This window comes from Kogia breviceps, chromosome 18 (genome assembly GCF_026419965.1).
Source record: "Kogia breviceps isolate mKogBre1 chromosome 18, mKogBre1 haplotype 1, whole genome shotgun sequence".
In the NCBI taxonomy this organism is placed as follows: domain Eukaryota; kingdom Metazoa; phylum Chordata; class Mammalia; order Artiodactyla; family Physeteridae; genus Kogia; species Kogia breviceps.
This window is the reverse complement of record NC_081327.1, coordinates 54,818,162-54,846,071: the sequence shown is the minus strand read 5'-3', so window position 1 is coordinate 54,846,071 and position 27,910 is coordinate 54,818,162. Positions and strand designations below refer to the sequence as shown.

Here is a 27,910-nt window from a genome sequence, read left to right as displayed (position 1 = left end):
CCCAACCCGTTTGAATGTGTCAGGCTGCTCTGGGACATGACGCCCGCCCCCCCGAGGGCCCCTCTGGGTGAAGGTAACAGCAGGGGACGCAGTCCTGGCCCAGAACTATTAGGTCAGAATGTGCATCCCATAATACCCGCCGTCTTCTGATGTCTCTCCCCCTTGGGGTGGCCTCTAGAAGCTGGAAAAGAGAATGAACAGATTCTCCCCTGGAGCTTCTGGAAGGCACCAGCCCTGCTGACACCTTCATGCGAGTTTCCACCGAGACTCATTTTGGACTGCTGGCCTCTGGACATTCCTATTCAGATATTATCCAACACAATTAAGATTATAAATGGGTGCTGTCCTAATCCACTATGTTTGTGTTCATTTGTTATAGCAGCCACAGGAAACTGGTACCCTTGTGTGTTCCCTCGCTGGCTACCCATTACATCCCCGTGGGGAACTTTACAAACACACCCAGGCCTCACCCCAGACCAGCATATCGGAATCCCCTGGTAGTGCTGGCAACTGGATTTTTCTAAGGGACACTGCCCGGACCTCCTGCTCCTGGAGCCCCAGCACGGGCCAGGCGCACGCGTCTCCTTCCCGATGGTGGCAGACCAGGCGGGCCGGGGAGGGGGCTGTGCTGGGCTGACGGGGAGCAGACGGGACCTGGCTGGACCTGGGGGTGCAGGCAGCAACCGGGAGGGACCGGTGGCCTTCCAGGGGCTGGCTCCCTCCTGCAGCCACCAGAAACGATGGGCAGGCTGCCCATTTCCGGGCCGGAGGGCGCTTAAGGAGGATGCCATAAAGGGTGGCGGGCCCATCTTAGTCCTAAAGCCAGAGTGGGGGATAGAGCTGTGCGAGAGAACCCTTCAAAGCCTGGCTGGGAGCCCCACCACCTCCCAGAAGCCCTCCCTGACCATCTCTGCAGGACTGAGGACTTAAAGCAAAGGGTTCTGGATTCCCGCAGACCTCAGCTTGAATCCTTGTTCTGTCACTAACTGTGTGACATATTCCCAAGTCAAGGCACTACTGGGGACACACCAGGTAAAAGACACAGTTTTTTCTGAGACTCACTGACACTCCCTTCCCAGTGGTGTGGGGTAAACGTTTAACAACCAGCTTTCCGAAAAGACAAAAACAGAAAAAGAACAACTCTGATTCACAGCATCTGCCAAGTTCCGTGGTGTAAGTAGCCCCACCACAGCTGACGCGGGGAGAGGTGTGCGGGGACGGGGGGGCGGCAGGAGGGAACACACTGCAGTGAGCATCTCAAAGCGCCAGGTGCCCGGCTGCGGCTCCTGCGTTGAGTCCGCGCCACAGCCCTACAGAGTGGGAATCACCGGCCCCATTTTACTGATGCAAAGATCGAGTTTCAGAGAGAGAAAGCAGTGAGCCCGGGGCACACAGCTAGAAGGTTCCCACCTGGGTCTGTCTGCCCCCAAAGGGGGAAGAAAGGCTTAGGACAGCCCCCCCACCCCACCCAGGAAGAGGGGAACCTGCTTCCTCGCGCACCCTGGGCTGGACCAACGCGCTCCAGGGTCTCGGGCCCTCAGATGTCATCAATAAGGCATTTTTCAGAAGTGAGCCTGGACAGTCGAAAGCAGGGTCAGAGCATCTCATGTGCCATCTGTGGGGTGGAGAAGGACCCAGCCTGGCACCCACACAGCGACTCTGGCCAATTACTGTGGGGTATACGGAAAGCACCCGGGGCTACACGCTTAATCAGAACCGCGACAGCCGCAGAGCACTGCACTTGTGTTCACTTACTTCATCTTCCCAAGAGCCCCAGGAAGACAGCACCCATGTCCCCACCTCACAGACAGTGAAGCTGAGGCCCAGTGACACACGAAGTCACCCAGCTCACCGATGATGCCACAGGCCCACAGCCCTGATTTTTCCAGGCCCTCGAGCCTGTGTCTTCCCAGCAGGCTACAGACTTCTATAAATAGTTCAGTGCACACAGTTCAACATCCTGCCCGGTGCTTAGGTACAGAGGGACATACCCTGTACCCAGCAGATCGAGACAGAACATTTCCAGCCCTGAGGGCTCTGTGTTCTTTCCAGACCGACAGGTCTCACCGCTGTCCTGACGGGCTGTTTGTCTGTCCTCGGATCCAATGGAACAGATTCTTGACTCCACCCCCTGCCAGCCTAAAGGCCCCTCACTCTGGGATCTGGGATCTTCAGGATTCCAGGGTAGGGTTTTATGATCGGGGTACCACAGGGCCCAGAGTGGAGGACAGATTTAGGCTGAACCACGGCAAGTGGCAAAATCACAGACTGTGCGTGGAGAAAAGGGAACCCTCCTACACAGCTGGTGGGAATGTAAGTTGGTGCAGCCACTACGGAGAACAGTATGGAGGTTCCTCAAAAAACTAAACATACAGTTGCCATATGATCCAGCAATCCCACTCCTGGGCATATATCCAGACAAAACTCTAATTCAAAAAGATACGTGCACCCCTGTGTGCAAAGCAGCACTATTCGCAATAGCCGAGACACGGAAACAACCTAAATGTCCATCGACAGAGGAATGGATAAAGAAGATGTGGTACGTGTATACGCAATGGAATATTACTCAACCATAAAAAAGAATGAAATAATGCCATTTGCGGCAACGCGGACGGGACTAGAGGTTATCATACTAAGTCAGTCAGAAAAAGACAAATACTGTATGATATCAGTTATATATGGAATCTAAAATATGACACAAATGAACTTATCCACGAAACAGAAACACACAGACAGAGAGAACAGACTCATGGTTGCCAAGAGGGAGGGGGATGGGGGAGGGATGGAGTGGGAGTTTGGGGTGAGCAGATGCAAACTATTATATAGAGAACGGATACACAACAAGGTCCTACCGTAGAGCACAGGGAACTATATTCAATATCCTGTGATAAACCATCATGGAAAAAAAATATTAAAAAAGAATTTATATATATACATATGTATGTGTAACTGAATCACTTTGCTGTACAGCAGAAATTAATAAAACATTGTAAATCAACTAGACTTCAATAAAAAAAAATTTTAAGGCACCCAAACAACTTAAAAAAAAAAAAAAAATCACAGACCATGGGTGATGTCCCAACTGTGTTCACAGGGAACTGAAGTTATCCAGAAGAAGCCCCCCACCCCTGGCTGTGCCCCTCCCCCCTCCCAGGCCCCAGCTCCCCTCCTACACCGTGGCCATGGCCTCCCTGGAGAGCTGCAGCTGGGGCTCAAGGGCAAGGTGTCTGGCCCTGAAGGAGCCGGAGCCCCAGCTCCAGGGAGAGGCTCAAAGGAGGGGGAGGGCCAGCAGGAATTCTCAGCTAGGGAGGGGTGCATCCACATCCCTTCTTATGGTTCTTCCAGAGCCCCCTGCTCCCCAACCCTGCCGACCCGCCTCTCCAAACTGCCCAGGGGAGTGGCGGGGGGCATTTCTGACTGCTTTGCTCACACCCTGTACCTCACTCAACACAGTTCTGCCCCCCCGGTAGGCACCTCGGCCACCTGGCCCCCTTTCTCCACGTGAGTCACGGCGGTCTGTTACACGCCCACTCCGGTCAGGGCACCTTCCTTGCTGCCCTTCTACGGCTCTGCTGGGCGGGTCTCGGCAGCCAGCACGTAGTAGGTCTTCATTAGGTGTCAGCTGGATGAACTGACTAAATGAAAGTAGGAAATGAAAAGGAGGGGTGCGGCCAGGGTCTGGGGAGAGGAAAAGGTGCATGTTGCACATGGCTCTGCTCTGAACGGGCCCGGGGTCCTGGGCCACCAGGGAGAGCCTGGCGGCCCAGCCTGGAGCCCACCCCTGCCGGGGCTCTGCCCAAGTCCTGCCTGAGCGGGGAGAGGGCGGGCAAGGGGGAGGGCCGTCGCATGTTGCACATGGCTCTGCTCTGAACGGGCCCGGGGTCCTGGGCCACCAGGGAGAGCCTGGCGGCCCAGCCTGGAGCCCACCCCTGCCGGGGCTCTGCCCAAGTCCTGCCTGAGCGGGGAGAGGGCGGGCAAGGGGGAGGGCCGTCCAGAGCCCCTTTCCAGGGCACATGGAGGTGAGGGCTCCTCTCATGCACGGCCAGGGTTCCACCGGCAGAACCAGGAGCCAAGGCTGACGAAACACCGGCGCTCGAGGATGCCGCCCGCCGCCCGAGGATGCCGCCCGCCGCCCGGGGCCCTCCCACACCATCCCCTCCACGGCTGTAAGTCATGATGGGCTTCAGAGGGCAGACGGATGTCTCCAGAACACCACCCCCCTTGGACGACTGCCTTCGTGGGAGGCGGTGGTTCTGGAAGAAAAACAAACAGGCGCTGGGGGAGGGAGGAAGCAGGCAGCAGATGCTGCTGGGAGAGACGCGGTGTCTGGGGGAGGTCAGGGCAGGCTGGTGGGTGGCTGGGCTGGAGGGTGGCCCCCCGGGTGCCCTATGGCGCCAGGCCAGGGTCGGGACCTCAGGCTCTTCTGGATGGGCCTGGCAGGGAACTTGGACAGAGAAAGTGTCGCTGGCAGGAGGCCACCACCCGGGGGTCCTCCTGTGCCCGTGGCCAATGCTCCCCCGCCTTGGGTCTGACGGCACCATTGGCTGGGTGGCCCAAGCCAGGACCCAGGGCGCCAGCTCTCTACTGGCCCCTCTTCCCCACTGCCCCGTCTGCGGCCAAGCCCTTGGCTTTGCTCCCCACCCCCACCCTTTCTTCATTCCCTCAAGCAGTAATTAGGGGGCTCCTGGGATGTCCCGGCTCCACTCAAGGCAGCAAACAGACCCATCCTGCCCCAAGGAGCTTCACTCACCCACCTTCAAAGGTGCCCAGTACCTTCAGGATAAGGCAAACCCCCAAGCGTGCGTGCGAAGCTGTCAACTGCGTTTGAACTCCCCTGTCGGGACTCCTGCCCTGCCCTGACTGGGACAGGCCCCCGGGCTGTGGACCTGCTCAAGCTCACCCCCTCCTCCAAACCTCTGTCCACGGCCCCTGTCCACTAGCCTTTTGGGAAGTCTCCCTCACCCCCTCCCCAAGAGACTAGCTTTAAACTGAAGACCCCCGGGGTGAGGGAGAGCTGACAAACGCGCTCAGGGTGTATGTGAGTCACAGGAGGCCTTGCAGGAGAAGGGTGCGGGGCCTGAGGAAGGGGTAGCAGAGGCAGCTGGGCAGGGGTCCCGGGGGGCCTGGTGGGAGCCGGAGGGTCAGTGTAGAGCAGAGGGTGTCCCCTCACAGTTCCTGGGGCGCTCCACCCAAAGTGGAGAAGCAGCTGCTGCCCAGGGATCCAGGCCACTCTCCCGCTCATGAACCTTCAAGGGCTCCCCATGGCCCGGCCACAAAGTCCAAGAGCTGCTGTGTGTTGGCGCCCAAGAGCAGACATTCCTCGCCTTCACACTGGCCGCAACGCACCCAGCCACCTCCACTCCAGACTGAGGCACTCACACTTGCTGTTCCCTCTCCAGAACACACCCTTCTCTCTTTTCTACCTCTGATGGTGTGTTTTCACAGCCCTCCTCCTCCTCTCACGGAAGCCCTGAGTTCCATCCCATCCCTCCCTGTTCGCAGGCCCTGAGCTATCTGTGTTACCCACAGCGTCACACTCCTTGAACTAAGAACTCCAAGCAGCCCACTTTACAGCCAAGGGTGAGGCACAGAGAAGTTAAGTCACATGCCCAGGTCACACAGCTCGGACGTGATGAGGCTGGGCCGGGAGCCAGGCTGGGCTCCTGGGTGATTATGCAGCTTGGACTGACCCCAGCCTTGGCCTTGGGGTGCTCGCTTCGCCGTTCATTCGTTACTGTGGCCCCAGCCGGGCCCTAGGCCCTGGAGCTTCTAGCCCAGCCAGCCAGAGGCGAAGACCCAGCCAGGACGATGCCACAGGGGGTGTGATAATGAACCCACGTGGGCTCTATCAGACGCAGACCTGTACGATGCGAGGTTAAGGCCAAAATCACCATCTGCCCTACAACCGCGGCACCACAGGGGAGGCACGCGGCCCTGGCCTCAGTTTCCCCCTCTCTGCAACGGGGGGCCAAGCAGCTGGTCCCTAGGTCTCCCGTCCCAGGGGAGAAAGCCACATCCTGCTGCCCTTTCTGTCCCGCGGCCCAGCGGGGGACCTGCCCGGGAGCCACACCGGCAGCCGGAGGAGGAGGAGCCAGGAAATCCGGGCAGGGCGGCGCCCACCCCCAGCCCTGGGCCAGGCGCCGGAGGGGACGCCGGCTGCCCCCAGAAACACGCTGCAGATGCACGAGGCGCTGCCAGCATTCCTGGAAGGTAACGCCAGGCCAGGCGGGGGGCGGGGGTACAGCCCCAGCCCGGTGCCAGATGTGCATCGCGAACAGCTGCCCCCGGCTAATAAGGTCAGCTCCTGGCTCCGGCGAGCCGCGCACTCACCCGCCGCCTCCGCCAGCCTGGCACCCGCGCCGCCGCGCTTCCCGGGGCGGGAGGTGCGCCACTCCCCGTGGAGGGGCCAGAGCCAAGCCCAGCCCTGCTGCGGTAGAGCGGGGGGGAGCCCACCCCCGCCCCCGCCCCCGCCCCGTTGACGGGGAGGGGCCAGAACACCTCCCCACCCCCTAGCGGTCGGGTGCGGGGAGAGGTAAGAAGCCACCCCTCTGGGAGGCAGAACTCCCTCGGGGGCGGGGAGGTGGAGTAGGGCAGAAACACCCAGCCCCCCCCCCCCCCGCCAAAGCCAACGCTTCCCTGCTGCTGAAGGAGGGCTGGGGGGTTCGGGCGGGCTCCGATTTTCTATTTTACAGGCTGTTTCCCTTCTGTGACCCAAAGGGGAGACCTGGTGCTGAGCCTGGGGCCATGGCTTGAAGGGGAAGTACTTGCGTTCCACGTGCCCCCAGGTTGGGGATCCCCACCGCGGGCTGGGCAGGTTGCCTGGGAAGGGCAGCTGCGGGGACCCAGGGGTTCCTAGGATTCCCTGCCCCCTCCCCCAGCCTCCCCCTCCACCTCGCCCCACCCCAGGAACACCCTGTCCTCCATCCAGAGAAGTGAGGTCACCTCCCTGCGGGTCTAGGGGCGGGTAGGGGGAGCCAGTTTCGGGATCGGGGCCCAGATTCCGCTCCTCCCTTCCACCCAGGTCCCCCACAGGGCTGAGGGCAGCCCCCCTCCTGCCCCCTCCCAACCCTCCCACCAGATAAAGGCGCCGGCAGCCGCCTTTGTTTCTCTGGTGTAAACCGAGCCAGATGCGGTCTAATCCCCCAGCTGGGCTGGATCTGCTGGCGGCTGTGGCTCCAGCGCCTCCCAACCCCTCCGGCCCCTCCCGTCCCCGCTGTGTCCGCTGCCTGGCGTTCCCAGGGTTGCTGGGGGCTGGGGGAGGAGGAGGAGCGGGGAGGAGGAGGAGGGGAGCAGGGGCCTGGCAGCCTCAACCTCACCTATGTCCCGCCTGAAGGCCAAGGGCAGACAGAGTAAGATCACCGCCTTTGGGATCAAGCCCTCCTGGGCCCAGAGGCCTTAGGTGAGTCATGTGACTTCTCTTGAGCCTTGGTTTTCTCGTCTGTAAACGGGGAATGATGTGGTCACAGGTTGTAGGAGGCTTCGTAAGCTCAGATACGATTATTAGGATCTAGAATGATACTCACCTCCCTGACCACCCACTGTGAACTACATGGCCCCATCTAACCACACATCCCATGTCCAGGGCATGGAACAGCAGGGACAGTCATTTAGGTGCCCACGGGACCCCTCAGGCATGACCCCATTCACTCCTCCCAAGGACCTGAGAACCCGAGGAGGCTGGTGCTAGTATTAACCCCACTGCACAGACGAAGAAGCTGAGGCCCAGAAAGATCCCAAAGCTACTAAGAGACAGGATTATTATTAAAAATGAGGAAGTGGCCCAGAGAGGTAAAGTGACTTGCCTAGGGTCACACAGCAAGTGAGAGGCAGAGAGAATGGCTGCCCTAGGGGAAAATATAGGATGGGGCAGGGGAGGGCACCTTTCCAGCCTTTGCTTCTCTTGGAGCACTAGGGGGGTTCTTCAAAGTGTAGTCTGAAGCCCTCCGGAATCAGACCCCTGCAATACTTTTTAAAAATGCAGATTCTGAGGCCTTGGCCTGGTCCTACCGGTGGGGCCGCCCGGGACTCTGCATTTATTACAAGTGTGGTGGGGGACTTGAGGCGCTGCAGTCCGTGCTGCCGCCCAGGTGGCCCATGCCATGTATGAGGGGCAAGGCAGAAAGGGCCTGAGGCAGGCCAAGCCAAAAGCAGCTCTGAAGGGGGCTCTCTGTCCCCTCTGGGACCGGCCTGCCAGCTCTGGGCCACTGGACTGGGAACACAGCCTCACCTGGGCTGCTGCAGCCCCGGAGGCAGGCGGGCTGCCAAGCACAGAACAGGCCAGGAGCGTCTGATGGACACGGTGCCTCCTTCCAAAGGCCATTAATCATCCGGAGAAACTCCCTGTCAGTCTGTCTGTTCCCAATGCCTCCACCCATGCACAGCACGCACACATGCACCACTTGTGCCAACACACGTACCACGCAGGCAGGAACACCCCCCCCACGTGCACACGCCACTCGTGTAAGAACACACACTGTGCACACAGGCTCTGCATGGGCGCACAAACACGGCACACTCATGCCACGAGCACGCACGTGGGAACACAGACACGCAAACACACAGACGTGTGCGCGCACGAGTCTGTCAGAGCGATGCCCACCCGACGAAAGGAGACACACGCGGCCCCTGGAGCTGTTCTAAACGCCCCAAAAGGCGGAGCAGACCCCTGCAGCACCCCCTGGAGGGCCCCAGCGGGGTTCCGGCTCCCCGTTCCTTTGCTTGGGGTGGCAATTCTGTCAACCCGGTACCTCCCCGGCGCTTTCCATCCCCATCCGAAGCTCTGGCTGGCTGGCAGAGTGGTTAATAAAAAAATGAGGGAATGAATGAATGAATGATTTTGCCTGATAAATGTGGTTTGGCAGGCGCCTCGTCTTTGCAAGCAGAGAAGGAGGTAACTACCCGGATTCTTGGAGCGAGAAGGCTGGTACCCAACTTCCCCATGCATTTCAGGCCAGGGGCGGGGGCGGGGGGCCCGGCCACAGCCAGCGGCCCCCAAGAGGCCCCTGAGCGCGGGTGCCCTGCCCATCGCCCCCTGTGACCCACGGCTGCACACCCAGGAGCCCAGCCATGGGTGTCCTGCTCGTGTGCGTCACACCCTGGCACCTGGAGCCATTCATTCATTCAGATCAGAAAGGACGCAAACACAGGGTTGAGATCCTGAAGATGCAACCAGGGTGGAGGGAAGCTTTCTTCAGCTGGAGTAGTCAGGGAGGCCTCCTGGAGGAGGTGACACTTGAGCATTCAGTGAAAAGAAGCTGGTACTCTGCGCAGAAGGGCAGGTACCATGCTGTGTCTGAGGGCAGGGGGCTGCTGTTTCGACAGGACCCCACCACCACCACCACTCCTAGAGCCTAAGAAGGAGTACTAAGTGAGGGTGCGGGGAGGGGGCTGCCTTCTCTCTGCCCGACACCTCACACAGGAACTCAGCCGGACCTCGTTAGGGCCCGCGTGGCCGCAGACCCAGCCTGAGGGTCGGTCTGTTCTGCTCCCAGGCCCAAATCCTCTAAGCAGGACAAGGCACCGGGGAGCAGTCCTGTCCCTCTTTGCTGCAGACACTCGGAGCCCACTGACAGCCTGAGCCCCCAGTCGCCCGCCCCTCTGAGGGTATCTGACAGGGTAGCCTGAGCTCCTGCCCGGGGGGCACAGATCGGTGCTACAATGGGCAGACCATTCCCATTCCGAGTATGCCCCCCAGGAAGCACCTCGTGGCTTCTTTGGGATTCACGTGTTCTTTCAGGTTTAGACGGCAGCTCCCAAGAAAGAAGTCCTAAAAATGCCTGGCTCCGTGTGGCCTCGTGGCGACAAACGTACCTCTGAAGACATGTACCAAAAGCCAACAACTCGGTTCTCACCTGCTGTTCATCTCCCCAGTGGGAGAAAAAGCAAGTCTGGCTGGGCCCAGGCCCCAGCAGCCTGGCACTCCGTAAACCAAGGGCACCGGGGCCGCCAGGCACTGGCACTTGCAGCTGTCAGAGAAGAGCCACAGAGTCACATACCCCCCAGCTGGCAGCACCGGGGGTCCCAGAGGCCAGTACCATGATGACTCTCCATTTGCTTCTGCAAGTTTTTCTAAATCTGCCAAGTTTTCTGACATAACCAGGCATCGTTTTGTGCTCAGGGAAGAGTGTTATTAAAGACACTCATAGGAGGAAGGAACAGAAATGACCTTGATACTGAAGTGAAACTCTGAAGGTTTCAATGGGCTTTGGGGCCTAAGCAGTTAGCTGCCTGAGAGGAAGACCCAGTGGACTTCCTCTGGGAAGTCTGCTCACACAGGCAGCTCTGCCCAGGGAGCCCCTAGGGACGGGAGGAGGAGGGGCTACAGCCAGCCAGCCACGCCCCATTCCAACCATGCATCCAGCTATTGGTCCGTCTAACCATCCATCTCAGCACCCATCTGTCTCACCATCAGCACACTCAACCATGCATCCATTCATCTGTCCATCTTTCCATCCATCTAACCATCCACCCAAACATCCATCTGTCCACCTATCCCCATCATCCATGCTTCCAGCCCTCCATCAGTGCACTCATGCATCTGTCCATCTATCTATCCATCCATCCATCCACCACCCATCCATCCTGCACCTTTCCATCTTTCTGTCCTTCCACTCACTCATCTGGAGTAAGCAACTTTTTTCATTTTATCTAACCAGCATCCGTCCCTCCCCAGCCTAGCGGGCCTGTCCACCAACACTCCTTTTCCCTTTACAGGGACGAGCCAATCAGAATCTTCCCTGGGACACTTGCCAGGAACTGCTCTCCCCGTCCCTCTTTGGAGTCACTAGATACCAGCCTAGAACTGTTCTTAGCTGTCTCTGACATGTGAGGAGAAGCTGCTCAAGAACGAATTCCACACAGGAGAAGGCGGAGCTGAGGATGGAGACAGGTGGGTGAGCCTGGGTCCAACAGTGCCTGGGGCCAGCTTCACCCTCACCACTTACGTGGGGCAACCATCGCCCTTTTGGAACTGGGTTTGCGGCATTTGCAAACAGAAAGGGGCGTGGGTAACACAAGCCCTTCCAATACAGTAGAAGGTGATTTAGAACCTTCTAGATGCTCATTCCTGAGTCAGACGAGGACGCCCAAAAGACAAATAAGCCCTGTTCCGGCCTGCCAGAGGCTGACCCCCAGTTGGAGCTGCAGCTCTAAAACCCGAACAAGGAGGAAAGCCACCCAGCCCAGCCGCTCAAGGCCAGCATGGGGTCAAAGGCCAGACAAGGTCGCTATCACTAAGCCTCAGTTTCCTTATCTGTAAAATGGAGACAGCATCCCCTACGCTGCAGGGCTGCTTCCCCACCAGCCAATCCTACCCACCCCCCCTTTTTTTTGCGGTACGCGGGCCTCTTCCTGTTGTGGCCTCTCCCGTTGCGGAGCACAGGCTCCAGACGCGCAGGCTCAGCGGCCACGGCTCACGGGCCCAGCCGCTCCGCGGCACGTGGGATCTTCCCGGACCGGGGCACGAACCCGCGTCCCCTGCATCGGCAGGCAGACTCGCAACCACTGCGCCACCAGGGAAGCCCCCCCCCTTCTTTTTTTGATGGCACAGCCTGCTCCGCATAAAGTCTGACAAGGTCAGACACTCATGTTCCCAGTACCCCTGCAATTACAGACGGGCATGTGGCCAAGCCTGGAAAAGTGGACCTAAGTTTGCTAAAATCTTCTGGGAAACACCCGTGCCCCAAAGAGAAAAGGGCAAGGGAGCCCCCTACCCTTTCCCATCCTGCTTTTCGATGCTATCCTGGGGGAACGTAGTGCTTGGAGCTGTGGCAGCCAGCATGTAACCACAAGGAAAGGGCCAAAAGAATTATACTCAGATTTACTTTGATTTAAGGTAAAGGTCATCTCTTGTACACCTGGGGCTGTGGGCTGAGGTCTGCACTCTCACTACTGGTTGTAGGAGGTGGTCTCGTGAAGAAGTTAAAAGCATGGATTCTGGAGCCAACTCTATCTACTACCTGCTGGCTGTGTGATCTTCGGCAAGTTACTTAACCTCTCTGTGCCTCCATCTCCTTCTCCATAAAACATGAATGATATTTGTGAGTGTTAGGTGACTTAGGATACATGAAAGCATTTTGCACAGTGCTTGGCATGTAGAAAGTGCCCCCGATAAACATTAGCTCTAATTAGCCATCGCTGTCAGAGAATGTGGGGATGGGGGTGGGGTGGCCTGGGCCGGTGGGGAAGCCAGGCGGGCACAGAGGCCCAGGCCCGCAGGAGCTGAACAGGAGCCACAAGCCTGCTCCCAACCTTGGCACCACGGAGGCCGCGCTGACTCGCTCTGTGCTCACCCTGCCAAGGCCAGAGCAGCGGGCTCCAGCCTGCCGATGCCTGCAGGGAGAGATGCCCCACGACGCAGCCGCCCGCCTCCCTCCACTCCTGCCGACCCGGAGCCAGCCTGGCAGCCCGCAAGGTGGGCGCCCTGCCGGCCTGGGGGGACCCTCAGCCCGGGCCCAGAGATGCCCCCCCACCCCCACTCTGCAGGCTGCACTCCTGACTCCCAGCCGTGTGACCTCCCTTCATGGAGAAGGTGGTGTCCCCTCCGCCCCTCCCGCCGGAGCCCACCGTGGAAGCGATTCCACTTGGCAGCCACTCTGCAGGCAGTCGAAAACAGTTGTCTGGCTTGTCGGATACCCAGGCCCTGCACAGCTCAACACAGGCTGCCGGGCTAGGGGCCGCATAACTCTTTCGGGCGTGTTCTCTCTCTGGGGAGGGCGGGAGACCCCAGGCCCCTTTGCAACGGGGTAAACTGAGACCTCTCTCTGCACACCGCCTCATCGGACACAGCGGAGCGGCCCTCCTGCCTTCTGCGTCTACCCACGACTCATACACAGTTCTCACGGGGCCTGGGGAGCTGCCAGGATCGATGCGAGGCTCCTACACACGCAGGGACTAGGCTGCTTTCACACGACACCTCCTGGCATCTCCATGACGACCCCAGAGACAGGCACAATCGTCATGCTCATTCTGTAGGTGAGGCCCCGGGGCTCTCAGAGAGTGAGTACCGAGCCTGGGCCACACCGCTAGTTCACGGCAGGGGAGGGATTCAGCCCCAGGCTTGGCTGACCTTAAAGCCTGGGCATTAACTGCGCTGACTCAGCATTCCCAGACGCTTCCGGCCCCAGAGCTTTGGCCTCCCCCGGCCATCCTGCACGTTGCTGCCCAAGAACAATGCTTACAAGCCTCCCCCGCTCAACAGCCTTCCGTGGCTCCCCAGCACCCCCAGGAAAAACCCCCCAATCCTGGTAAAGCCCTCTCCATCTCTGACTTCTTGACGTCACCCCTGTAATCTATTCACTCCTCACCACAAGCCAAGTGACAGGGGTGCTTGAGAGCCTGGACTAGGCACCACCTCCTCCAGCAGGCCAGGCCTGCACCCACCACAGGGCCTTTGTGCGTGCTGTTCCCTCTGCCTGGAAGCTACTCTCTCCCCTCTGCCCCTCTGTTTAAGCGCCCCCTCCTGGGAGAGGCTGTCCCCCCCAACCCCCTCTCCTGCAGTATCTTCTCCACTACGCACTACTCACTACCCAGCAGCGAATTCTCGTGGCACTGATTGAGGTTTAATGTCTGAGGCCTCCGATGAGACTGTGAGCCTGGGAGGGCGGGACCTTGCCCGTCTCGTTTCCTGCTGTATCCCCTGCGCCAGGACACGGCCAAGTGTGCAGGAAATGCTGGGTGAATAAGTGAGTAAGTGAATGAATGAGTCCCCTTCCCCTGGGGTTCATCGCAGAGCCAGCATACATCTGGAGTCCCAGCTGGCCTGAAGTGACCCCCCTCCAATGTTCTCTGCTGATGCTTATCCTCCCCAACTCCCAAGCTTTCCCTCAAGGGGCCCAACCACCCCTCACTCTGGCCCCAACCTCCAAGTGCTCCTCCGTGACTCCCCCAGGCGCTCCTCAATGGTGGAGACACCCCTAAACTTGCCTGTGCAGCTCCCGCCACCTGAATCACCCTTTCTCCCTCCCCTACCCGGCCAACTCCTGCACAGCCCTCAAGAGCTCTTCATCTATTCCCTCCCTTGCAAGGCAGAACTGATCATGCCCCCTTTTGACACCCTCTGTCCAACAGACACACCCACTGTGAGGTCCTCATGTCTTTGCCTTCACTGATTACAATGTTGCATACAGCAGGCGCTCACTACACCGTTACAGGATAACCCACTGTCTCCTCTCAGGTCCTTCACAACGTACAGGCCTCCTGACTGGACAGGAACTCTCTGATGGCAGGGGCTGTTTTGTTCATTGCTACATCCTCATCGCAAAATCCAATGCCTGGACTTCCCTGGTGGCGCAGTGGTTAAGAATCCGCCTGCCAACGCAGGGGACACGGGTTCGATCCCTGGTCCGGGAAGATCCCAAATGCCGCGGAGCAACTAAGCTCGTGTGCCGCAACTACTGAGCCTGTGCTCTAGAGCCTGCGAGCCACAGTGACTGAGCCCACGTGCCACAACTACTGAAGCCTGCGTGCCTAGAGCCCGTGCTCCCCAACAAGAGAAGCCACTGCAATGAGAAGCCCATGTACCGCAATGAAGAGCAGCCCCCGCTCGCCGCAACTAGAGAAAGCCCACGCGCAGCAACGAAGACCCAATGCAGCCAAAAATAAATAAATAAGTTTATCAGAAAAAAAAATCCAGTGCCTGTTGGATGGATGGACAGACTGATGAATTGGGCAGATGGTTGGATGAAAGGAAGGAAAAATGGATGGATGGCTGGATGAAAGGAAGGGAAAATGGATGGATGGATGGATGGATGCCCAGAGGGAGAAAAAAGATGAAAGGATAGATGGACGAAGAGAATGAAGGAATCAAGTAAAACAGAGAGATGAATGGACGGAAGAAGGAAGGAAAGGCAGATGGGTGGACAGAAGGATGGGTGATGGATGCATGTGTTGATAATGGAGAGAAAAATGGATGGATGGGTGCGTGAATGGCTGGCTGGCTAGATGGATGGAAGGAGAGAGACTGGATGCCAACATGCACGCAACTGGATGGGAGAACAGAAAAGATGCATGGATGGAGGATGAATGGGTGCATGGATGGATGGGTGGGTAGATGGATGGATGGATGGATGGGTGCGTGGATGGATGGATGGGTGGGTGGATGGATGGATGGATGGATGGGTGGGTGGGTGGATGGATGGATGGATGGATGGATGGGTGCATGGGTGGGTGGATGGGTGGGTGGATGGGTGGATGGATGGGTGCATGGATGGATGGATGGATGGATGGGTGCATGGATGGATGGACGGATGGATGGATGGATGCGTGGATGGGTGGGTGGATGGATGGATGGGTGCATGGATGGATGGATGGATGGATGGATGGATGGATGGATGGATGGGTGGGTGGGTGGATGGATGGATGGGTGGGTGGGTGGATGGATGGATGGATGGATGGGTGGGTGGATGGATGGATGGATGGGTGGATGGATAGGCAGGCAACTGGATGGGTAGGATGACCACTGCTGAGGTTACGTATCAGGTTACTTCACTGGTAACCTGAGTTTTCTGACCAGATGAAGAACCGCCCCCTGCAGAGTCTTCCCCACCCTCACCAACAAGTGCTACCACTTCTCTGAGTGAGCAGAGGGGAGGGGTGGTACATCCTTGGTCCTCCAGCTACACACACATACAGCGGGGGCGTCAGGAGAGCCCCACAGACCGTGTGGTGAGGCTGAAAGCATGTGTCATCATCTCCTAGCGGGGGACACTCATTGGGCCCTTACTCCCTACCCGGCCCCATGCCAAGCCCTTCTGTGGAGACTCTACCTGGGCTCCACAACAGCCCAGGCAGCAGGCTGCTCCCTCACTTTATCAAGGGGGAAACTGAGGCCCAAAGAGGTTAGATTATTACCCATGGTCACACAGCTCTAGGCAGCTGAGGTAGGATTCGAACCCAGAGCCCGCACTCTCAGCCACTCTGCTGCCAGCAGGCCCCACCCGTGGCCGCCATGTTCCACCTCCCCCTTTTAATTCTACTTAGTTTTTCTTACTTCATAATCTTCCTTAAGTCAACTCACTGTTTAAGCTTAAATAAATTTAAAATGTACATGAGTACCCTAAAAGGAAAACCAGTATTATACAACATAAATAGAAAGTAACCCTAAAAATACATACTGTGAAAACAAAACAATGAGCCTATTCTCTCCCTATTAAAAATGGAGATCACCAAGTGTAGTAGTTTAAAAATACGTCCACAGATGCTTTGACATGCCTCCATTGAAGAGGTAGAGCGCTTGACTTTGGGCCAGACTTAGTGATTCACTTCCAATGAATAGAACATGGCAGAAGTGACAGCGTGTGGCTTCTGAGACCAGGTCATTTGAGGCACAGAAGTTCCTTCCTGGTTCTCTCATGGGTCACTGGCTCTGGGTGAAGCCAGCTGCTCTAGGGAGAGACCCACATGGTAAGGAACTGAGGCCTCCAGCCAACAGCCATGTGAGACGTCAGTCAAACTTTCAGGAAAGACCGCAGCCCTGGCAACATCCTGATTACAGCCTCATCAGAGACCTGGAGCCAGAAACACCGCCAAGCCACTCCCCACAGAAGCGGTGAGAAAACAAATAACTGTTGCTCCAAGCTGCAACGTTTTGGTGTATTTTGTTACACAGCAGTAGATAACTCATACAGCAAGTGTTTGGGAGGCATTAAAGACAGCCTGAGACTCTCCATGAAGTAGTCAGAATGATCAAAGAGCAACTGAAAGGGGAAGAAGTGGACCTTGACGGGACTCAGTGTATTCTCTGATGCCATGTCCACGCCTGCCCCCTCCAGCCTGCTCCCCACTCAGCAGCCAGAGGGAGGGGTGTTACGTGAATCAGGTCACATTTCCCTGGGGAACTGCCCCAATGGATCCCCTTCCCACTTGAAACTCCCAAGGCTCCATGTCCTCCAGCCCCACTGGCCTCTCGGACCTCCCCCCCAGGCTCTCCTTCCTCCCTATTCATCCACTCCAGCCATGCCGGCCTCCTGCTTTACCTACAAAACCTCAAGCTCATTACCCATCGGGGCCTCTGCACGGACTGCTTTTCTGTGCCCGCTGCCAGCACCACTCCTCACCTGGCCTGCCCCTTGTACCCCCCAACCACAGCATCTGTTAGTCAATCCTCACACAGCCCCTGCTCCCCGACTGCCTCCAGCCCTCACCATCTCCACGATGACAGCTGGTTGCATATTTGTTCCCTTTCTTCTTCTCAGCCAGCCTCCCGCAGCAGAAGGTACACTGGATGGGGGAGGGATGGGGGAGCAGAGGCAGGTCTGTCTTGTTCAGAGCTGTCTGCCTTACTCAGAACAGTGCGCCACACAGAGTGGGTACTCAACAGACCTGCATGGAATGAATGATGGAGCTTCTGGATCCCACCAAGGGCTGGGCATCCAGGAAACCAGAGAGTCGGAATAGAAATGAACTAAGCTAAACTGGACCTGGACCAGACCATGCTCATCTGTAGAGCCTCCAGCTCAACCCAAATATAACAATGTTCCTCGGCTGCCACCCAGAGCCAGGGCTTTTTTTTTTTTTTTTCTTGTTTTTAAAGAGTGTGGCTCCGGGAACCTCTCCTCTGTCCCCCAAACCCCCTCTTCCCTCACTTCCCCACTCCTCTCCCTCTCTCTCTCTCTCTCCCTCTCTCTCTCTCTCTCTTTCTCTCTCTCTCTCTCTCTCTCCCCCTTCCCCTCCCCCTCCCCCCCCCCTCTCTCTCCATATTCACCGCTGTCATCAGCGCACAGTTTTCTGCCAGGGCGTTCCGCTCCTTTGTTCTCTCCACTGTGTCCCTACACAGGAACCCTCTGAATGTGCCCCGTGGGGCCTAGGCAGTGTCTCTGCCTCAGAACATCTTGAAGACGGTACTGCAGATGGGTATGGAGTTTCTGCTCAGGGTGGTGAGAAAGTTCTGGAACTAGACAGTGGTGACGGTTACACAACAGTGTGAACGTACTTAACGCCACTAGACTGGACCCTTTAAAATGGTTACAGTGGTAAATTTTACATGGTGTTTATTTTTTTACACAATAAAGAAGTGTTAAAAAAAAAAAAAAAAAAAAAGGTGCCGGCCCCATTTGGCCGTCATCAAGTTTAGCAGTTTGAAGATTCTATCATCTATAACACTGGTAGGTCTAAAGGCATTTTTCTGTGTTTTCCTGAGATAGACACATGGGTGTGATCGCTTTGATGCCTGCCTGCCCAGTAAGCCAACTTCTCCTTCGTACAACTCATCAGAAAACGAACAAAAACATCAATCTGGTGAAACCACCTGGAAAGTGAAATTCTGAGACATTTCACAAACATCCTTTGGGGACATACAGTATATAATTTTTAAATTTTTGTTTTCCTCTTTCTTACACAAAAATTAAAGTAGAAAGAGGAGGAAAAAAAATCACGGTATGAATGAAGCCCTGTGGTGGATCCAGACCTCTGCGTGGGGAGGGCCAGTGCAGGAGGGGGACCAATGAGACAGAAAATAAATAAACGAAAGCTTCCCCATCTCCCAGGGAGCATTTTCGACGGGAACCACCTCCACGTGCCCAGTCCACGCAGCAAGCTGGGACGCCTTTTTTAATTGGGCCACGTTTTCAGCTCCCCGGGCTGCTCCAGGAGGAGCTAAAATCATTACAACGTTCAGACTGATCTGACAGAGACGCTGGTGCACGGCTAAGGGGCACAGTGGAAATCGGCTGTTTGGAAAATAGATGTAAACCTCTTGGGAGAGTTTTTTCAAGATTTAAAGCTGCTGGTGGGCTCGTTTCCACCATCCACGAGGCGCCAGAGAACTAATACACTTGCGCTGGGATGTGAAAATATCCCCTGTGCAGGCCACGGACCTGCGACCACTTCACCAACTCGCCGGCAGGCGAGGGTTGCAGGAGTCCTGCTCCGGCCCCGAGTCGGGGCCGGGCTCCACACGCTGCCGTTCTCGACGAGTGTGTCCCCCAAGGTCTCCCTGGGCCCGGTTCGGGGCAGAGGCTGAGGGAGGAAGAGGCTGGGGCCTCCACCCTAGAGCACGTGAGATCGTTCCACTGAGGGCCCCAGAGGACGCGGAGGGGCACTGGGGGCCCGGCCGGGTCCCCTGTCCGCACGGACGCGGCCGAGACGAGAGGAGATGTGGAACCAGCATCCTGGCCTCTCCTCCAGGTCCCCCCGGCGGAGCCTCGGCTGCAACGTGGCCAGCTTGGTGCAGGCCGCTCCTGTCCTCCCTGAGGCGGGCCAGCGAGTCAGGGGTGACCCTGGGGGACAGGGACCGGGAGGGGCAGCTGAGTCAGCACCCACCGGATCAACCAGAGAGGCGGCCACTGCAGCCAGAGGCAGAAAAACATCCCAGCCCCACCCAGGGCCTGCCATGAGGCCTGGCCCCCGGCCCAGGCCAGGGGCCGCGTGCCATCGGCGCTCCCCACCCCCGCCGCGGTGCCGGGGTGACTGGGGGCCGCGCTCCACCCGCCCTGAGAGCGCTCCTTGGGGACCTGGGGTTATTTACAGGGCTGGCCGCTATTTAAAGCCTTGGTTTGTTTAGGAAGCAGGGCAGTGGGTGCTGGGCCGCTTAGGGGATGAGGCCGGGCAGCCCTGGCTGGGGGGTCTGGGGCTGGAGAGCCTGCTGGCCATGTGAACAGGGGACCGATGAGTCCCTTTGGGGGAGCGGGGGATGTACCTTGGCCTGTTCACCAGCCGTTTGGTGGGGGGCACATGAACCCCGCTGGCGGCCCCAGCCACACAGCGGGCTCCTCAGAGGTGCCCAGGCCACCCGCCGTCCAGCGGGGACAGCTGCGGGCCACCCGGCCTCCGTGCCCCGGGCGGAGCCGAGCCGCTTGACCTCGGAGGGCTGGCCTCCTCCAGGATCTACGGTCGGGGCCTGGTGTTGCCAGCCACAGGGTCTCGCACAGGGGGCAGCCCAGGGGACGCCGAGTGGCCACAGAGGTTGGCCGGTCTCCCATGCGCCTGGAGCGGGGGGAGGGAGCCACGGAGGGAAGCCAGGGAGCCGGGAGGGACACGTGGGAAGGTTCCCTGCGAAAGGGAGCGGTGGGGACGCCCGGAGAGACCCGGAAAGCGGGGGACGCGCAGGGCCGCAGCCAGAGCGACACAGGAGGACAAAGGCAGAGGTGGCGGCAGCGAGACAAAGGGGGGACCTGAGAGCCGCGAGCAGCCGGGCCGCGCGGAGAAGGCGCGCGCGGCCGCCGACATGTGTGTGGTGAGGCTCAAGTTCAAAAGGGAGGGAAGAGGTGGTTTGACGACCAAAGTCATTGAAAAATTTCTGGCGCAGCTGCCCCGAGGCTCCTGGCCACGGGCCCGGCTCGGAGCTGAACTTAAACAAACCCCTGCAGCAGCCATCTGCTTGATTTTAAAATAAATCAAACAGTCTGCTGAGCCGGGATCGAGTTTCCATCTGTGCCGCCGCCCGCTCGCCGGCTTGGAGCCGCGCTTGCCTCTCCCAGCCAAGGCTCCTGGCAACATGTGGGCTGGTAATTCCTCCAGGAGCAGGGAAACTGGGCCCCCGCCGCCCCCAGCTCCTAACTGAAAGCAAGTGCTATTTTTACAGCCACCCACTGGAGCGGGGGGCCCCAACGGGGCTCGGGAAACCCAGGCACCGGGTTAACGCCGAGTTGCCTCCAGCCCAGAGGGGTGGGCGACGCGCCATGGGATGGCCCCCCTCTGCCTCCAGGAAAGGGGTGAGGGGCTGAGCGCAGGGGTGCTGGCCCCTCGCGGGCCAGGAGGATACTCCGGCATCACGCGAGACCCACAGGCCAGTCCGGACGGCCGGGGACCGGCGGGTGGCAGCAGCCCAGGGTCTCCCTGCAGTGGCTGAAAATAGCAGCGGGAATCCCCCTCCCTCGGGCTGGGGCCACCCTGGGAGGTGCCACCCACCTGTCCCCTGCAGGGCCAGGCGACCAGGGGAGCCTGCCTTCCCTGACCCAGGCGAGAAACAGAGAAAGGGAAACACCAGCCTGGCAGGGCTCAGTAAGCCCATCTGTGCAATGGGCATAACACGGCCCTTCTGGTGGGCTCGTGGGAGCAAGGATGGCGTCCTAGGATCTTGCGGCTGCAGCTGGCACACGGGGCTCTCTATGCCACCTTGGAAAACGCAGGAAGGAAAGAAGTGACAAGAGGAAAAGATGCCTTCCTGGAGAGCTGCCCATTCCCAACCCGAGGGATACAGTGATGAGACAGGTCCCGGCCCCCAGATAGGCGGTGGGGCGGGGGGACGGGGGGACGGGGGGACGGGGGTCTCCATGCCCAGCAGGATGCCTCGCTTCCACAGTACAGACCGCCCTCTGACCCCTGCCAGACGTTTCCCAGTGCGTGTGCCGGGTCCCAGTGGGGAGACGCACGGGTGCAGGGGCGACCCCAGTTTCACTCAAACTCCTCAGTACACAAACCAGGGAAGGCCGGGGGCAGAGCGCGGGTCTGCACCAGCATCCCCTCTCCCACACATCACGTTCCCTCTGAGCCTGGGTCCCCGTACTCAAAAGCACAGAGGGCAGGCGTGGACGGCTCAGGGACCTTCAGGCTCCCACCTGGTCACATTCTGCATGGCCCTTTCAAGGGACAACCGACCTCCAGATGCAAAGGCTTTTGTACCGAGAAGCTTCCTCTGGTTTGCCCAGCCAGCACTTTCCTCCTCGGCCCCAAATGCAGCCCAGAAAGGAAGACAAGCCGATCCCACAGGTACGGAACGTCCTGTCCTTATCAGGCGTCCTCTACCGCCCTCTCCCCTCATCAGCTGAGGCGCAGGCTTGGAGAGCCTGGGCAAGGCCCTCTGTCCCCTTCACACCCGTCACCTGTGAGGTTGGTGCTTTCACTGCCCCCATGTTCCACATGGGGAAACTGAGCCAGAGAGTCAGCGACCCCAGGATAGAAATGGTACAGCCGAGGGCCCACACAGGACCTGCCCTGCAGCACCACGCCCTCAACCACTGCGCCCTCCTCCCTTCTCCACGGGCATATCCTCCACCCTCCTCCCTCCCTCGGCTGGCCCGGCTGCTCCCCAACCAGACCAGCCTTTGTGGAGATCCACGCAAACGGCCACCACGCTGCCTTCCACAGGCCAACCAGCCTATTTCCCAAGACGGCCCAAAGAAGGGGTGCTGCAAACCCATTTTACACTGGGGGAAACTGGGGTCTGGGAAGTTGCCCAAAGCCAGACGGCCAGCAAGAGGCAGGAGAGGGACAGCAGCGGTGGGCGCTGGCCGGGCCTGAGACTGGCACAGCACCCCTCCCCCCCCCCCTCCCCTGAAGCCAAGACTGGACAGAAAGGACGGGGTAGGCATGGGGAGGGGAGGGGAGGGGCCGCCCCCCAGCCCCTGCCAGCCACAGGGTCATCTCGGAGACTCAACCCTTCCCTCCCTTCTCCTCCTGCCCCAGCCCCTCTCATCCACTCAGCAAAGCTTTACTGCGCACCTACTGTGTGCCGGCCCACGGCCAGCCCCGCCCAGGAGACGAGGCTTGTGAAAGCCGCTCGCTCGCATCTCTTGGGACTCGCCGTCTGTAAGAGGGGCGTGCCAGGCCACGGAGGGAGAAAGAAGGGAAGGACCACCGGGCGAATGCACTGGCGTCCCAGGGCTGCCATAACTAATTATGACAAACCAGGTAGCTTAAACAACAGAAGTGCGTTTGCTCGGTTTGGACAAGTTTGAAATCAAGGTATCGGCCGGGCCACACTCTTTTCAAAGGCTCTAGGGGAGGATCCGTCCTGCCTTTTCTAGCTTCTGGTGGCTGCCAGCCATCCTTGCCGGCCCTTGGCTTGTAGCTGCATCTTTCCCATTCTCCTCCATCTTCACGTGGCCTCTCTGTGCGTGTCTGTCTCCGCCTACCATCCTCTCTGCCAGGGTCCAAATTCCCGTCGTCTTATAAGGACACCAGCCAGTGGATTCAGGGCCACCCTCATCCGGTGACCTCATCCTAACTTGATCACATCTGCAAAGACCTTATTTCCAAATAAGGGCACATTCACAGGTTTTGGTGGCCGTGAACCTGGGGGGACACCGGGCCCCAGCACTGTCGCTCGAGGCGTTGACCCCCGGAGCAGACCTCTCCAGGTGGACAGCAGCCGCTAACGTGGCGAAGGGGCCAGCGGGCACCCCGCTCACCGAACCCAACACTCGCATGATGTCAATCTTTTTTCTGTCTCTGGACTCCTAAGAGCCAGCGCCTATTATGGGATATTATGTACCCGGAGGGAGGACGCCGGTGCCAGCTCCCAGCCTGGCAAAAGGTGCCTGGGGATGGCCTCCACCTCGCTTCACAGCTCTCTCTTTCTCTCTCCCAGAACCGGCCACAGAAAATCTTTGTGGGGACGACCAAGGCCTCCGTTCCCACACGACTGGCTCGGCGCAGCTGCCAACAGCCTGCTGACCTCCGCCCCCGGAGCCTGTGAGCCTGGGCTGCCTGCGGACGCCGGTCTTCCCACCCCGGCCGAGGGGCTCCTGCAACGCTCCTCGCTCCTCAAAGAACCTCAGCTCAGAGTCAGAGCCCAGAAGATGACCTTCAAGGTCGTGTGGGCCCCTGGAGGGCACTCCGGCCGGGTGCAAGCCCAGGCTCCGGGCTTCCCCCGGCCTGGGGTGTCTTCCTCACATGGAGGGACCAGCCTTGCTGACTAATGCGCTAGTTGTTGGGGGGGGACAGCCATATGCAGCAGCCGTGGCCCCGGGACACTTCTGGAAACGTACCCTATAAGCATGAAGACTGTGAACGTGCAGGAAGATGTTCTTTGCACTGTCGTTTTCTAACAGTGGGGGAAACTGTCTGAACGTCCAACCATAAGGTGCAGTTAATAAAACCCAGACAGCCCCCTTCGCACACTGCTGGACATGCTCAGCTATCACCCTGTGGGTGCCGGACACCCCTATGGACGTCCATTGCTCAGGCTGCTGTAACCAAGTACCAGGCTGGCAGGTTCGAACAACAGAGACAAACTTTTCTCACAATTCTGGAGGCTGGAAGTTGGAGACCAAGGTTGTTTGTTGGCAGGTTTGGTTCCTTCCAAGGCCTCTCTGCTTGGCTTGCAGAGGACCGTCTTCTCCCTGTATATCTCACGGGGCTTTCCCTCTGTGTGTGTCTGTGTCCTAACCTCTTCTTCTTACAACGACACCAGTCCTATTAGATCAGGACCCACCCTAATGACCTCTATAAAGACCCAAATATAGTCAAATACAGTCACATTCTAAGGTGCTAGGGTTAAGCAGTTCAACCTAGGAATTTGTGTGGGGGATACAATTCAGCCCATGACAGGAATCCTCCACCAAACGGAAGCCATTTGACAGGCCACGTGTCAAGTGACACTGGCACCAAGGTGACACAGAAGCTTTCGGGCCCCCTTGCCCCATGAGATCCAAGAGTTCAAAGATCCCATTGGCTCCCAGGAAGGAAGCCTTATTTGAAAGGCTCTACCCTGCGAGGCAGCATCAAAGCCAAGGAAAGGGCCTGGGGCAGCTCCCAGCTCCAAGTCTCAGGAGCTGGGTGGCCTTGGAGAGGCTACCCCACACCCACCTCATAGGTCCTCAATATCAGAGGCCAGGTTCCCCGGTTCACCTGGCAGGGGGGCCCGGTCTACACCCCTCCACCCTCACTACTGGCCTCCTTAGGCTCCATGGTGACAATCCAGCTCCACACAGGACAACAAGGTGTCACCCATAAAGACCTTGCAAGGCAGGCCCCTCCGGTTCCCATAACCCCAAGGGGCAGCTGTAGAGGTGCCGCCCCACTTCACAGATGGGACACAGCCAGCGGCCTGTCCAAGGTCACATGGCACGGAAACGCCTGCCTCACGTTCCACACTAAGACAACCCCGTGATAGCATTAACGCGTGTTTCAACGGGAGGGGTCCCATCACCTTGTGAACACAGCCGTACCAGCTTTCCAAGTCCTCTTCCAGCCTGGACTTACATGGACATATTGCTTTAAGGCTGTAACCAAGACACGTGTACAATTTTGTGCTCTGCTTATTTTGACTCAGCATTAGATCATCAGCTTCTCTGTGCTGAAATGGGCTCCATGGCTGTCATTTTAAAGCCACAGAATATTCCACCCCCAGGGGTACACAACACTTTGCCTAAGTGTATTTTATTGTCGGATGTTCAGAACTTCCCCACTATTATAAACAACAGTGCAAAGAACATCTTTGTGTGTCTCATCGTTTTCATCCTTGCAAGTTCATTCCTTCGGATGCATTTCTAGAAATGGGATTACTGGGCCAAAGTATGGAGTGTTTTTTAAAGCCCTGGACACACTTTGACAAATGGTTTGGGGAACAGACAATATGATACAGACTTGTGCTGCCACCAGCAATACAAATGAGCCATATTTTGCAAATTCACCAGCACCAAGTCTTGGTTTTTCTGATATTTTAATAGTTTTTATGCAACTATTTCCCCATGTATTATTTGTGTTCTCTCTCATCTGAATCACCTGTCCAAAATTCCCAGTCTTTTTGACAGCACCCTGGGAGGCCAGAAAGTTCAGAACCAGCCTCTGGCGGCCCAAAGCTTCAGGACGCCAAGGGGTCACTTTCTGTGCCTGATCAGTGGGGCAAGGGACAACCTCTCCCAGTGACCCTTCAGCCACAGCTGCCCCTACCGCCAGGACAAGTCCAGCGGGCAATGCCGGGCTGGCGGCTTGGGGCTCCGAGTCCCCAACCCGGTCACGTGCTGTGGCCAAGCCCATGTGGCTTCGATATAGGGTTGCAGAACGTGGGCCAAGCAGCTGAAGGGACACTGCTTTGCCTTGTGTGACCTGAGGGCTGGCCACGAAGAAGCAGGTGCTGCCGAAGCCATTTCTGGAACTCTGAGTTGCTCCAGAGGGTGTCTCCCTGATGTGGGGCAAGTGAATGTGATGAGGACAGGTTGGGAGAAGGCAAATGTCAATGGGGACGCAGGCCAGCCAGGGGGCCAAGAGAGACCCAGAGAAAGCCAGGAATAGAATCCGGGCTTCCTTGACATCCAAAATAACCCAGGTAGCGGCAGGCGGCAGAGAAGCTGGGTGCCGAAAGCCACATGATGAGGCACCGTGGTTGAGACAGACACTGATGGCCTGGGTTCAAATCCCGATGCTGTCCTGACCCGCGGTGAGACCACAGGCTGGTTTTCTCATCTCCCTGTGCCTCAGTTTCCTCACCTGTGAAATGGGTTCACAGTGCCCGTCACGGGGCTGTTGTCCGAGTTAACAAAGCCAATACGTGTGCAGCTCAGCAGGTCTGTGCTCAGAAAACAAAAACTTCAGACGCGCGTGACGCACAGCCAACCCACATCCCACCCGGCTGGTCCGCAGGAGGCTGCTACCCGCCAGCCAGCCGAGCCGGGAATGGTTTTTACATTTCACGTTAAAGAACTGTAAAGAATAAATAAGTAACAGAGAAGAAAATGCAGCAGAGACCAGAGACTGGCCCGCAAAGCCTACAATATGAACGACCTGGTCCTTTAACAAAAAGGTGGCCAAGCCTGGTCTAGAGGCACCGAAGTTTCTGGTGGAATCACGGAGAGGGGCGGGTGGTGTGGGCCAAGGACCCGAGGACTTAGGAGAGGAAAGCAGCAGGACATCACCGTCCGAGCGGAGGTCTGCATGGGAGGACCTGCGGGTCAGAGACAGTGCCGGGCCCAGCAGCGGGCACCCGCTCACGTGTCCACCGGGGAACCGGGCTGATGCACCTCCGTGGGGTAGAGAAGCAGCCGCTGAGACACTTCAGGATGAAGCCCAGCCACGCAGTGTGGCCCCCTCCATCGGAGCTCAGAACCCAGATCTGGAAGGAACCAGAGAGGCCGCAGGGCCGGACCCCAGGGAAACAGCCGCCTGGTCCCGTCACCAACCAGTCAGTGCTCCACACTACACGTGGGCCCAGGCACCTGGGACCCTTCTGAAAACCCCCTGTCCCCAGAGACCCTATAGCTGGACCTCCTCCCACCGGGCTGACCTGGCCCTTGAGTGAGGCCCTGGGATGGGGACGCAGGGACACCAACGCCACCCTTGGCTACACTCTAAGAATCACGTCTGCCCTTTGCTGGCCTGGTCCCTTGGGAAAGCGGCCCCGGCTTCACGCGCTGCCTCTAAAAGCCTCTCCGCTCTTCTTTTCCCACTGCCTGCCCAGCACAGCACCTGGTGACCCTGAGTGGGTGTTTGAATGAGTAAGTGATCGGCCCCAGAGGTCAGCTGTAAAGGGTCACAGTCCTCCTCCCAATTTCAGACGACAGGGCGGAGGCTGGGAGAGGTGCAGGGCCTCATCTGAGGTCACCCTGCTGGTCAGCAGCAGAGCTGGGATATGTCCCAGCGCCGTCTGGCCCCGAAGCCCAGCTCTCTCACCGCAGCCAGCCTCGTGGGCGGACGGGGCCCTGCAGGCACTGCGGGTGGGAAGGAGCTCTGCGGCTGGGTGGCGAGGAGACCTCCAAAGGAGCCCAGTTACCCTGCCAGGGGACAGCCAGCCCCGGAGGACGGGGCCCCATCCGTCTCGCTCAGTGCTGTCACCCGAGGCCTGGCACTGGCCGGCTGCTCTGCAGGAATCTGCTGAGTGACCGAGGGGCCCCCAGGACCTTCCCGGTGGGACTCTGGAGACCCGGACCTACAGGGTCTCCCGGGAGCCCGAGCTGGGGGCCAGGATGCAGCTTCTGAAGGTGTTGGGGGCAGGGGGTCCCTGGGCCTCGGCTCCACATTTCACCGCCTAGAATGTAAAACAGGAGGGAGCGTAAAAGAGAGCAGGCGAGCACAGACACAAAGAGCCCCCAGCCGCCAGCCTGTCCCCATCACCAAGAACCCTCCGCTCGGCCCTGCCAAGAGCCGGGGCCAGCAGTGGGCCTGGAGAATAAACATGTCACTGCAAGGCCAGCCCGCCGGACCTCTGGAGCCAAGAACCGCCGGAGGCTGTAAACAGTCTCTCTCTTGGCGCAGACTCTGGCCCACCTCTCTGCGCTGGGAATTAGCACTTTGCCTGCCATAAAGAGAGGGCAGG

At 58.5% G+C, this 27,910-nt stretch overlaps 1 protein-coding gene and 2 long non-coding RNA genes across 8 annotated transcripts in view; 2 read left to right on the top strand and 1 right to left on the bottom strand.

Annotated features, from left to right (window-relative positions):
• The window catches only part of GSE1 (Gse1 coiled-coil protein), a 418,214-nt gene that overhangs the window by 356,966 nt on the left and 33,338 nt on the right, over window positions 1-27,910 (bottom strand). The gene's annotated exons all lie outside the window — the stretch shown is intronic.
• On the top strand, window positions 6,115-14,618 carry LOC131745213 (uncharacterized). Its single transcript, XR_010837676.1, has 3 exons — window positions 6,115-6,296; window positions 10,714-10,888; window positions 14,174-14,618. It is a non-coding gene; the product is annotated as an uncharacterized lncRNA (long non-coding RNA).
• Window positions 19,963-25,085, top strand: LOC136792999 (uncharacterized). The gene is made up of 3 exons (XR_010837675.1): window positions 19,963-20,170; window positions 21,524-21,645; window positions 23,246-25,085. It is a non-coding gene; the product is annotated as an uncharacterized lncRNA (long non-coding RNA).